The sequence below is a fragment of the Pipistrellus kuhlii genome, unplaced genomic scaffold, assembly GCF_014108245.1.
Source record: "Pipistrellus kuhlii isolate mPipKuh1 unplaced genomic scaffold, mPipKuh1.p scaffold_m20_p_2, whole genome shotgun sequence".
In the NCBI taxonomy this organism is placed as follows: Eukaryota; Metazoa; Chordata; class Mammalia; order Chiroptera; family Vespertilionidae; genus Pipistrellus; species Pipistrellus kuhlii.
Genome location: NW_023425515.1, coordinates 154191360 through 154204253, shown reverse-complemented (window position 1 = coordinate 154204253; position 12894 = coordinate 154191360). Strand labels below are relative to the sequence as shown.

Sequence of the window (12894 nt, the reverse complement as noted above, 5' to 3'; positions counted from 1 at the left end):
CTGACTGGCCGCAGTAGGTGTGTGCGCGCTCTGGAGGGACATAAAACCCCTCATGGAATTGGTGCCCGAAGACGCCTGGTGGACGCACCATGAAGGCTACGGGCAGGAGGATCAGAAGACGTTCTGACCTCCCGGGAGGGCCCAAGAGGGACCCTGATGGGGAGAGGGATAAGCTTCTCCCAGGACGAGGTGAGTGGCGTGAGCCTTTGCCTCACCTGCGGAAAGTGAGCCTTTCCCAGGTCTGAGTTTGGTATCTGTGGGCGACATGGCGCCCCAGGATGGAGCCGGCGAAGTGTGGCCGGCATGGTGGTGCGGGGCCCCCTGGCGGCGTTGGGTCGGAGGGGGGGCTCCCGCGGGGCTCAGTCTGCGCGTTGGAGCGCGGCTGGGCAGTGGTGGCCTCGCTCGGGGAGCAGGCACCTGGGTTAATTTGCTGGCTGCCTGGGAAGTGGAGCCGGGAAGCCGCTGGGGCGACCCGCGCTTTCTCCTCGGGGGCTGCCTGAGTAGTGTGGCTGGGGTGGCCAAAGCAGCCTCACCCCAGGGGCCTGGGCCATAGGGGCCTGGGCCAGCGTAGAGACATTGGTCCCTGGAGACATCAGGTGCCGGAGAAGAGCTCAAGGGCAAATCTCTGTGCTCAGTAAAGAGAAAAGGCCAGTTCAAAACGAGTGCGCATAGTTTTGGGCTGTGCTTAAAAACACTTTTCTGGGTACAGAATAAGTTTTAAAAGTGGTGGAGATAAATTAAAACTGGTTTCCCAAGTCATTGTAAGTAGCTTTTGAAATTCCCCGCCATGAGGCGGAAACTAGATGGTAATGGTAACAAGTTTATGTGAATGGTGGTGAATGGCCCTGAATGGCCAGGAGTCTTTAGGTAAAGAATGTGTTCACTTGCATTTGAATGCTGCTCCAGCTTCAGGGAGTGGCAGGTCACAATGGTTAGTCTTCCTTGTCATTGGTATCAGCTAAGCAGAGTCATATAGCTACTTAAGTATGAATTGTGATTGACCTTTGATTTTCTGACATTGTCTTAAATCCTAGTAAACTGCCTCTGGTGTGGAGAGGTCTAGGGGAGGCCGGAGAGCGCAAGACTATTAGCTCTCCTACAAAGAGATTATTCAGTGCTTTGTTTGAACTTCAGAAAAAAATTTTGAGATCTGAAAAAACTGTATGATTAGATCTGTTGCTGAAACTTTACCCTGAATAAGCAGGATGTATTAGAAATGTAATGTTATTAATCTAAGAAATGCCAAATTTATTTGACTTGCCAGCTTTAAAAGTTCAAAGTATAAATTGAATTAGGAAAAGTTAATTGCAGTAACTAGATGCCTAGAATATGGCAGGCTAAACTGTATTATATATGTTAAGAATAAGCAGTAATGATCTAAGATCTCAAGGATTGATTTATTCTCATTTGTCAGATGAAAAAGTATGTAATGCTTACACTTAAAAAATTATTTTAAGTCAGTGATGCAGTATTTTTTAAGTCAGTTTTTCTAAAGTAATGTTTAATGTAACATATGAAACTTTTATATTTGATTTGTTTTGTTTTGCTTTTCTCATATGCCATTGTTGTTAAATTTGGGCTTGTACCTGCATCTTGTATTTTGTTTAAACTTTGGGAATAATTTTTGGTTTCAGTCATGTGTATCTACTTTATAGATTTAAGTAGACTTCATCACAAAGGTTTATAATTTATTTAGAATTGTGTTAAAACAATGTGAAAACAATTATTTGTATGATTAACCCCCCGAGACTGCTTGGACAATTTTCACCGATGTTCTGCAGTGGGGAGTAGAGGGGCTTAGAAATGTATTGATAGATAAATCTATATCTGTAGGGAAAATGTGACATTTTACATTTCAGGTGGCTGTTAGAGGCCTGGGAACAGGTACTGGACCTGCTCCCTCCTCCCTTGCCTTTTAAAATTTGAGGCATGGTTATGTATTTTTGGAAGATAAGATTTTTATAGAAATTATAAAGAGTATGTCCTGACAGGTTAGCTAAGAGAGGCAAGCCTTTTAGTTTCCTGATGGGCATGGGGGCACCCTATTTAGTCTTGAGAGAGCCAATAGGACCAGTACATCAGCCCAGGAAGCCACCGGACAAACTGCCTGTTTTCCTTGGACATCAAGAAGGACTGTGGTCCTCGGAAGGAACACGTACTGGGGGAATGCAGCTGTTGAACTGGTCCAAAGTGGAACAACGGATCTTTGAGGAGCTAAAGAAGGCTCTCATCTCAGCAGCTGCCCTAGCCTTGCCGGACGACGCGGAGCCCTTCCACCCCTACGTGAGTGAGGTAAGAGACATTGCCAAAGGGGTTCTCACTCAGACTCTAGGTACCTGGAAGAGACCTGTTGCCTATCTGTCTAAGAGACTGGACCCTGTGGCAGCCACAGCATTGTTGGTGAAGGAGGCAGATAAGTGGACTCTGGACCAGGAGCTAACCTGGATGGGCCAGGCTTTTCTCCTGGACCAGCCCTGTGTCCAGATTCAGAAAACTCTGGCCATCAACCCTGCCAGCCTGCTTCCAGATGATGATGATGGAACCCATTCATGACTGCACAGAGGTAACAGACGACAAGGTACTGTTCACGGATGGGAGCAGTTATGTTCAGGATGGGACCTGATATGCAGGGGCAGTGGTAGTCACCTTGGACCACACCATTTGGGCACAGTTCCAGAACTTTTGGCCTTAATCCAGGCCCTTTGATGGAGACACTGTGCCATCCACAAAGAAAAGAGGGTTACCAACTGCAGCCAGAAGGAATTGGCTGACCAGAAGCAAGCCACTGAAGGACCAGATGGTTGATAGACCCTCCAGATGACAAGACTGTTGGTCCCAGAGGCTCTAGGTCAGAGTTGCCCGGTGACACCAGGTTAAGTGTCACCAAGACTTCTGAACTTCTGTGAGGCAGAGTTGCTAGAAGTACTGTCTGTGCACAGGTAAATGCTAAGCAAGGTAAGGGGATCCCCCCTGGGAATTCAGGTCCCAGGGAACCTCTCCAGGAGAGCATTGGTAGGTGGATTTCAGAGATTAAACCACCAGCATTAAGGTCTAGTTTTTATAGACACTTCAGATTAGGTTGAAGTATACCCCATTATCAGATAACAGCCCCACCTTGGTAGCTAAGGTATCTCAGAGTATAGCTCTAGCCTTAGGACAGGTAGGTGCAACTCGGGAGGAAGGGGGTTTAACTAAATGTGTCTTAAAATCGGTGAAAATTGGACCAACCCCCTGTCCTTTGCCCTCTTGAGGGCCAGGTGTACCCCTTATTGGGACAAGTTTCCCCTTTTTGGGAGGGGATCATGTATGGTAACCATTTCCTTGCTCAAGTCCTTACAGGCTCTGCAGTTTGCTTGTTCCAGATGCACTGCCAGTGCCCACCGCAGACCCTGTAGCCCCGGAACTCAATGTGGGTAAAGAAATTTGCTGCCCAAGGACTCAAAGGGATGCTGCACTGTTATCCTGAGCACGCCCACTGCTGTTGAAGTAGATGGCACCCAGACCTAACTACATGACTCCCAGCTCCTGCATGGCCTGGATCCTGGCAACTACAGGCCAGGAGGAGAACTGATGCCTGCAGGAGGGGAACTGGACTTCAGTGAGGACAATACTGATGGGAACTGTGGTACTAAGGGTCTTGATAACTGTATTTGTTGTTTATGCTGAAAGGAAGTAGGCTGCTGAGTCAATGATTTGACTAGGCACATTAGACAAGGGGGGAATGAAAGGGCAGGGCGGGGCGAGGATGAGCTCCCAACTCCGCCCCGTAGGGCGGAGTTATCCCTAGCCCTCAAAAGCCTGGACCGGGAGAAATTCGCTCTCTTCCGCCATGCTGCCGGCATGAGTGGGGGAGCACATGCTAGCATGGTGAAGGCTCTCTTGCTTATTGCATCGGACTTGGCTCCCTGGTGGTCCTTGGGGATCACGAAGTCTGGGCATAACAGTGGGGTGCTTCTCCTTTTTCCACATCCCAAGTGGAGGCTGTCACTCTGATGTAGGGACAGTCAACGCCCACCACAGACAACACAGCGCATTTATTGATTTCCGGGGGGGTAAGGGGGGGTAGGGGGTGGTGGTGGTGGTGGTTAAGGTTAAAGGAGTTTTGGGTGTGCCCAGGTCCTATTTATTCCTCATTCCTGGTACACCGATGGGATTTAGCATATCAAGACCTGGGTAAATCAAGGTCCTATTCATTCCTTATTCCCAGCTCATGGATAAAGATAAGAAATCAGTACTGATAACATTTTGGGAGGCTGTTTGGGTGTGTGTGTGTGTGTGTGTGTGTGTGTGTATACACGGACAGCCATGCCAGTCACCTCGGACTCAGCTGACATTAATTTAAAGATCATCCATGTGCATTCCCAAAGGGCCCTCTATAGTAGGTGTCTTGTTGCAGAAAGCAGGAGAGGCCAGGCCAGCAGGCAAGAACTCCAGTGGTAACAAGCAAGAACCCCAGTCTCTCCACTCATTCCTTTAAGCCTGCTCTGTGCGGAAGAGGCTTCTGACAAGACCAAGAGCTGGGCCCCTGATCTTAAAGGTCCCATCCAGGGCCCAGAAGATAACTGGGAAGCACACATGCCCCTCTTCCAGCTAAAACAGATGTAATAACGTTTCAGGCAAGGGGCAGCCAACAGGCCAGGGAGATGGCCCATCTGTCTTCCTAATTGTCAACTCTGCCCATAATAAGATTTTTCTCCCTGTCACACCTTAGGCTGCTACTGAACTGAAGCAAAATCAAGATATCCATCTTCTAGCTATGTCCAATGGCCTTTACAAGGTGCCAGGGATGAAAGGAAGCTATTTGGCTAAAAGAAGAAGCCCTAGACTGGAAGTCAGGAGTTGGGGTCGGGGGCAGGGAAATGGGAAAGGGGGGGTCCATGCTCTTAACCAGCTCAGATGCTAGGGCAGTCACTGTACCTCATTGGCCTCTGTTTCCTGTAAAATTAAAGTCCGAAGTTCAGGAAATTGGTCAATGGAGAGGCAAGGGCTGTGAACCATGGGACATTGCATACAGGATATTTTGGGTTAGATGCATTTGGAGATGTTTCTGTCTTTCAATCCATCTCCCTTCCTCTTCTCTCTCTCTCTCAAAAAAAAACACACAAAAAAACACACAAAACACCCACATGTTTTTGTTTTTTAAAGATGCACAGTGCAGCTGATGCTCACTGTGACCAAGGCATGTCCAGGGAGCTCTGGAAACAAAGAAATGGAGCATCTGATTCTGTTCAGGAAAGGCCTTGGCTCGGGTGGGGATAGGGTAAGAAACCTTACATTTAATGCTGACATTGAACGCTGAGTGTGCACTCACTGGATGAACAGGTAGGAAGAGTATGTTAGACAAAGGGCAGTATGTGCAAAGGCAGCGTGTGCGTGTTCTAGGAGCTGCTCGGAGTGTGACTGTGAGTAGAACAGACAGTGCTCACTGGGAAGGGAGGAGATGGGGGAAGTGATATGCCATGTAAGGAATTTTACGCTGCAGGCAAAGAGTTCGTTCTAGTTTCAAAAGTCGAAGATGAGCCACCCCTCCCAGCATGAACCTTCCTAAATGTTGAGCAGAGGCCTTGGTCAGTTTTGAGCACAGCTGGCAGTAGGGAACAACTGGTAGAAAGACCTGCTGCTTCTTTGGCACCCTGAGCAGGCATGGGCTGTCTGACCAAGATGCTGGTATGCATAGGGGGCAGGGGCAGGGTGAGTCTGGCACCAGTCTATCAGTCTCTCCCTCTTTCTCTTCCAGCCAGGGGGAGTCCAAATGCTCATTACAGTGGCTGAGAAAGGAAGGCACTGATTGGCCTAGGTCCGTGGTCGGCAAACTCATTAGTCAGCAGAGCCAAATATCAACAGTACAACAATTGAAAATTCTTTTGAGAGCCACATTTTAAAAATTTTATTTATTTATTTATTTATTAAATATATTTTATTGATTTTTTACAGAGAGGAAGAGAGAGGGACAGAGAGTCAAAAACATCGATGAGAGAGAATCATCGATCAGCTGCCTCCTGCACACCCCCCACTGGAGATGCGCCCGCAACCAATGTACATGCCCTTGACCGGAATCGAACCTGGGACCTCTACAGTCCACAGACCAACGCTCTATCCACTGAGCCAAGCCAGTTCTGCAAGAGAGCCACATTTTTTAAACTTAAACTTCTTCTAATGCCACTTCTTCAAAATAGACTTGCCCAGGCCGTGGTATTTTGTGGAAGAGCACACGCAAGGGGCCAAAGAGCCGCATGTGGCTCGTGAGTCGCAGTTTGCCAACCATGAGCCTAGGTGATGGGATGCAGAAGCAAGGGGCGTGCCCATTTGGTTGAACCTCTGCTCATCACCTGGGAAACGGTCTTTCAGTTCCTCTCATCAACTCTGTTACTAAACTCAGGGCCCTCTCACATGCTGTTCCTTCTGCCTGGAAGGCTCTGTCCACACTCTTCAACTGGTGAATTCCAGTCAGTCTTCTAAGCAACTACTGTGCCTGCCACAGATTCTCTTGGCACCTTAACCTCTTCTTTCAAAGAATTCAGCACTTCATAATTCTATATTTGAGTGATTTGATTCATGTTGGTCTTGGACTCTGGACTGCAAGCTCCATGAGGCCAGACACTGCCAGTTTTGTTCATTTCTCTATCCCAGTACCTTGCCCGTGCCTAGCTCAGACCAAGTATTTGTTGGCTGAATGGAAAGCCGTGTGTGGACCCAGAGCCATTCCCCATTTGCACTGCCCTTTAACAGTCCCCATGACTCACATTAAGGTCCAGTGAGGAGTTTGGATAGGGAAGGAAGGTGGGACTCAACAAGGCAATATCAGAGGGAACTCTGCTTCTATTCCAAGTGTAGTTCTGCGTTCTCCCGGGCGGTCTTGAAGGGGCTCTAAGGCACCCGCAATTGGTTTACCCACCTCAGGCAGGTTCTCGGGGATTGTATTTTATTCAATATGCTTTCTCCTCAGGCCTCCCTCGTGCTGGGCACTGGTGGCATCTGACCATCTCCTGACCCTAATTGGTCAATAGATCTTTGTCCAGGCTTCAAGAGGTCATCCTCGAAAAGGGGAGGGGGGATCTCCTTCTCCTCTCCTAGAAAATGTCCCCTCTTCTCCCTCCATTCCAGCACTCTGGGGCTCCTGCAGCCCTAGTAGATGCCCTAGGGGCAAGTGCAGATTCCAGCCTGGTATAGAGGCTCTGGGGTTCCACGTTCCAATGCCCAGTAACTGGCCAAGCTGCAGGGACACGGTACTTGGGGGGTCAAAGGTTTGACCTTAAAAGAGGGATGAGAGGGAGGGCATCTCACCAAGGAGCTCAAAGGATGGCAAAAAGCGTCCTTGGCCACCAGTGCGCGGTAGGACAGGGACTGCCTCCACCCAAGGTCGCAGCCCAGCGGGAGCGCTGGAAAGTTCAGAGGGCTCTCAGGGCGGATTTTCGGAAAGAGGAAAGACTCAGAGCTCGTTTCAGGTAGTCCTGCGAGCCAGGGGCAGGGCGGTCCAGTCTTGCAAGCAAGCTACATCCCGGACAGCAGCGCCCAGCTCGGAAGCGCTGGGTGGGGGCTGCACCACCCCCGCCGCAAGGACGACGCGGCCTTCCCCCTCCTCTCCTCTGCCCAGCTCCGGGGCGCCGGGAGCCAGGCAGGGCGCAAGGGGAGAGGCGCCTGCCCTTGGGCTGTTTCGGACCCCAAAAGGGGGCTCAGGTCGGCCCGGGATGCCGCAGTCTCTGCCGTCAGGGGGGCCGGGGCCGGGGCGCGAGGAGGGGGCGCGGCGGGCGGCAGAGGTAGAGGAGCGCGGCGGGGCCAAGACCCCGCTGGCGCAGGGCCGGGTGCTGGCGCGGGCCGGGGGCGCGGGGCGCCTTACCTTGGCGAGCCGCGGAGTCCGGCGGGAGGCGGCCGTGCCAGCGGCGGGCGCACAGCCCGGCTTCGGGGTGCACGCAGCCTCGGGTGCACAGTCCCGGCTCGGGCGCGCACCCCCGGGCAGGCGCACACTCGGCGTCCCGAGCGCGCACCCCCTCCGGCGCCCTCTGGCCAGCGTGTCCGGCCGGAACCCGGGCGCCCACCGCGCGGGCACACCCACCCCCCGCGGCCGCTGCGGGGCTGGCCAGGCGCAGCCGCCCCAGCTTCGCCCCGCGTCGCCGGCGACACCCCGAGTCCCCGCCTTCGCCGGGAGAAAGAAAGCCTGGCGCGCGCGGGCCCCGGTGTGTAGGAAGGGGCAGCGCTTGGAAATCGAGGGGAGGGTCTTAGCTGTGATGAACTCAAGAAGCCTTTGGACAGTTTGGAAGAAAAACTTTCCGAAAAGGGACCTGGAAACTGATCTGTGCATAGCGCCTTTCAGATATCCAAAGGCGCTTTCACATACATTCATCTCAGCTCACCTTTGCCACCACAGTTCGTGGGGCGTTTGTAGGTGCACCTGTAGGTGCGGAGACGCTGTCACACTGGGCGATGCCTGGCAGAGCGGGGTCGAGAGCCCAGTATTGATGGTGAACCAGAGGTTGGTGGGCAGAGGTACTCGCCAGCGGTATTTTCTCCCTGAGGAGGTGGAAGGGTGAGGGTGGGTGTGGGGGAAAGGCAACTTCTCTCTCTCCTAAGTCCTGTCTTTATCCATTTGCTTTTTTCCTTTCTGCTCATGGCTCTAGCTCCACTCAGGAATCCTAAATCGTTCACCTCACACTCAACCCCAGCCCCAAACACTTTGTAACAGTTCAAAAGATTTTCATTAAGATGAATAACCTTGAATTGTGATAAGATGAGGAAATGCCAGACGTTGTGCACAACATAAACGTAAAAGAACTGATATTGCCCCATTTTACAGATGTGGAGACAGACATGAGGCGGGTAGAACGTAGCCTGGGGACCCAGATCCCACCTCTGGCCCACCATAGGTACCTTTCAAAGGGCCCGTGGCCTTAGGGTAAACTTAACCAAGGGGGTTTCATTTTTGACACAGAGACCCTGAAGGAGGAGATCATGTGGGGCAAGGGACACTTTCAGGACTTCCATTTTCCCGTGTTGCTGGACACATGGTCGTTACAATGACCTCACTTCCACCAGGCTCGTCTAAAAGCAAAACAACAGCCAAAACCGATTTGGCTCAGTGGATAGAGCGTCGGCCTGCGGACTGAAAGGTCCCAGGTTCGATTCTGCTCAAGGGCATGTACCTGGGTTGCGGGCACATCCCCAGTAGCGGGTATGCTAGAGGCAGCTGATCAATGCTTCTCTCTCACTGATGTTTCCAACTCTCTATCACTCTACCTTCCACTCTGTAATAAATCAATAAAATATACTTAAAAGCAAAACAACAGCCCCAGAGCAGTAATAAACTTGGCCCCAGGATTGGAAAGAGTAGGGGGTGATGGGGACTTCCATGACCTTGTGGGCAGCTCCAGGCTCTGGCCCAAGTGAAGGGGCTGCTGCGATTCAGTTCTAGTTCACTTTAGACCTTCGGGGCAAGGAATTAATAGAGTTGCGTGTTGCCACTTTTAAGAGAAGCTGTAAATTCAGATATTTAAGTGACATCTCAATTTGTTGATAACTCACTTTATTTTTTATTTTTTAAAATATATTTTATTGGTTTTTTAGAGAGGAAGAGAGAGGGATAGAGAGTTAGAAACATCAATGAGAGAGAAACATCCATTAACTGCCTCTTGCATACCCCCACTGGAGATGTCCTTGCAACCAAGGTACATGCCCTTGACCCAAATCGAACCTGGGACCTTTCAGTCCACAGGCTGACACTCTATCCACTGAGCCAAACCAGTTTCGGCATGATAACTCACTTTAAAAAATGGTAAATACTTGATATGTAGGTCAACCTTGTTCAAGCCAAATGAGTTTATGAGCAGATCCAGTTTGTGGAGCAGGGGTTTGTGCCCTGGAGTTCGGGGTACTTTACACTGTTTAACTTGGGCCTTCCAATATCCCCGTAAGATGGGCCCAGCAGAGACAGCTGTTTTCATTTTCTGGGAGAGGAAACCCCAATGAGGAAGGTTCCAATGGCCAGCCCAAGGTCACACGAGCCAACCAGAGCTAGAACCGAGACCCAGGCACCCCAACTCCAGGTCCTGACGCCTTCCCTCTGCATTCTCTGATCTCACTAAGACTCTGTTCCTTGCTTTTGGGTGTTGTGAGCCGAGTTAGGCATGGGGTGGCCTGAGGTGTGGTGACAGAGCACCTTTTCTGGGAAGATGAAGCCAGAGTGCCAGCTGCTGTCCTCGAAAGCTCGGCCTGATGACTCAGAAAGAAGCTGTGTCGTGAGGGTAAAGCTGAGTCAGAGGAAGCAAGCTTGAAACTGGGGCAGCCCAGGCTTCTGAGTCCGAGAGCAGGGACTCAGGAAACAGGAGGAAGAACGGACTAAGCAAATACACCTGCTCGTAGTCCCCTCGCCCTCGCCTCAATTAAACCAGAAGCCACGGACCAGAGACATCAGCTAGAGCATGCTTATTTTTCCTGTCACAACAGGAAAGTCAGCAAGAATTAGGCTGAGAAGTAGACTCGTTGGGTGGTCGTAGGAATAGGGGGCCTTTGCGGGAAGCAGGTCTTCTAGAATCTTAGGTTTGGGCATGTGCACTGCAGGACCAGCATGGGCCTTTCAGACAGAGTGAATCTGCAAAACTGATATAGAACGACCAGACGCAACACTGCTGTAGCCTGAAGCTTATAAGCAGAGGACCGAGCTGCAAGCAGAGAATGAGTCTCTCCTTCCCCAGCCCTTTGCTGGAGTTTGGGGTGTAGGAGGAGTTAACAAAAATTCGTCATCTACCGTATATGTGCCAAGTTCTGAGCAGAACATGTTACATACGTGATCTCATCAGGAGTCACAATAAAACCAAAATGGTGGTTCTCCTGCCAAGAATGATGAGATGCAGTGTCACTTGCCTGGGGATTCACAACTCGTACAGGGGGAGACAGGAGTCACACTTAGGTCTTCGTGACTCCAAAGACTAAACCCTTTCTAACAAAGGCCTGGAAATTGTGGCCAACATGGAGATATGTCATTCTGCTGCAAGAAAGTACTGCCACGCTGTAAGCGACGTGTCCACACCTCCACAGTGTGGTGAGCTCCTGTGAGGTCTGCTTCTGTCAATGCTGTGTTGGTAATGTGTGTGTGTGTGTGTGTGTATGCTAGTAATGTTTAAGAGCCAACTCTCAGGGAGGGAGGATTGTGTGCAAAAATACATTTGATTTTTCATTATTCATGGTAGTTCTGTAAAGTGGCTACAAATACTGAAATTGCTACTATGGAACTACTGTTCTCAGAGGAAATGCAGGGTTAAGTTCCTATAAGCTTCTGGGCACTTTTTCATCAACTGATCAATACATAACTTTGCTTTATGGTTTTGTTTAAAGACTATATATTATACTTTTAATATATAAGGTTTCCCCCAAAAATGTATAAACACTGAATGATTATAAAGCTAACATACAGTTAATTTTCAAAATTTAAAAGAATCACCAGGTTAGTGTGGCTCAGTGGTTGAGTATCAATCCATGAACCAAGAGGTCACTGGTTCAATTGCCAGTCAGGGCACATGCCCAGTTTGTGGCCTAATCCCCAGTAAGGGATATGAAGGAAGTAGCCAATAGATGTTTCTCTCTCACTGATGTTTCTATCTGTCCATCTCTCTTTCTCTCTAAAAATCAATAAAAATGTTTAAAAAATTAGTTTTTAAAGAATCAACAGAAATGAATATTTAAAAAAATGTTTTTATTATTATTGTTATTATTATTATTATTGTCAAGGCCTGTTTTCAAACTGATAATCATTCTGGTCCAGGCACTGCTGATTATGTGAAACAATGGAATTGCAAACATCAAGAATCATTTTGTTCAATATTTGTGTGCTCTCGATTTGTCGACTGTTGCTGGTTTTGAACTGAAAACTTTATATTTTATGTATCCCCATTAAAAAAGTCTAGTGGCACTTTAGGATAAATTTTCTTTGTCCAAAGCTAGTCTGGTTTCATCCATGATTTCAAGTCAGTCAAACCTGAAAAGGAGTGAAAATTAAGGGAGCTATCAGCTGTTAAAGTGTACAGTATATACATTTTGGGGGGACACCCTACATATTGTTGATTCATTAGTGATGCACCTGAGAAAATGTTATCTTGTAACACACATATTTTCTCCATAAGGCATTTCACAGCTTCCTTGTGCTTAGGAACACTAGGTAGCACTTCAAAACTATACTTTTGTGCTATTTTAAACAGTGAAATCGCCTCCAAAAATTACAAAAAATACAAAACAGTACCACACAAAGACTGCCAAAAGGACACTTGTTTACAGCATGAGAACTAACACAAGAAGCCCGAGGGCTGGTCACCTTGTTCAACATCAGCTGAGAATGTGCATGTCAGATGACTCAAAGCTTTCCCCACTCTGCATGTCTGCGAATGACTACAAAAGTGCTGCAAATATTAGTTTGGGGGTTACAAATAAATGCCAGCAAGTCAGTGCATTTGCAAACACAGAATCCACACATATGAGGATCAGCTGTGCATATACATATCTGAACATATCTTCTGGGCCCTTCATATTTAAACTCATTCTTCCAGTTTTATCTCCACTATCCTCCAGTCAGACTGGACTGTTCACTATTCTCCAAACATGTCTCATGCTTATCTAGCTTTGTGACTAAGTGCAGGCTGCTGTCCACATCTGGATTCTTTCTTCTCTGCCTCCCAGTGCGTGCACGTGCATACACACACACACACACACACACACACACACACACACTGTCCTCCTATGTCTGAATGATTCTGCTGTGCAGTTGTATCTCCTGCATCAAAGCCTTCTTAATGCCCCAGACAATGGATTTTCGCCATCCTTGCAGCCATGATGGCATTTTGAAGCCTACATCAGAACATCAGACACTAATCATGTTCTACCTTATATTACAAGGCAGCCTCAGTGATCTCC

General features: G+C 49.0%; 1 protein-coding gene across 1 annotated transcript in view; it reads right to left on the bottom strand.

Moving 5' to 3' along the window:
• The window catches only part of KANK4 (KN motif and ankyrin repeat domains 4), a 71553-nt gene extending 63506 nt beyond the window's left edge, over positions 1–8047 (bottom strand). The window contains exon 1 of the mRNA XM_036446343.2: positions 7838–8047. The gene's annotated coding sequence lies outside the window, so the exon portion shown is untranslated. The remainder of the gene's footprint in view (positions 1–7837) is intronic.
• Positions 8048–12894: the final 4847 nt, after the last annotated feature.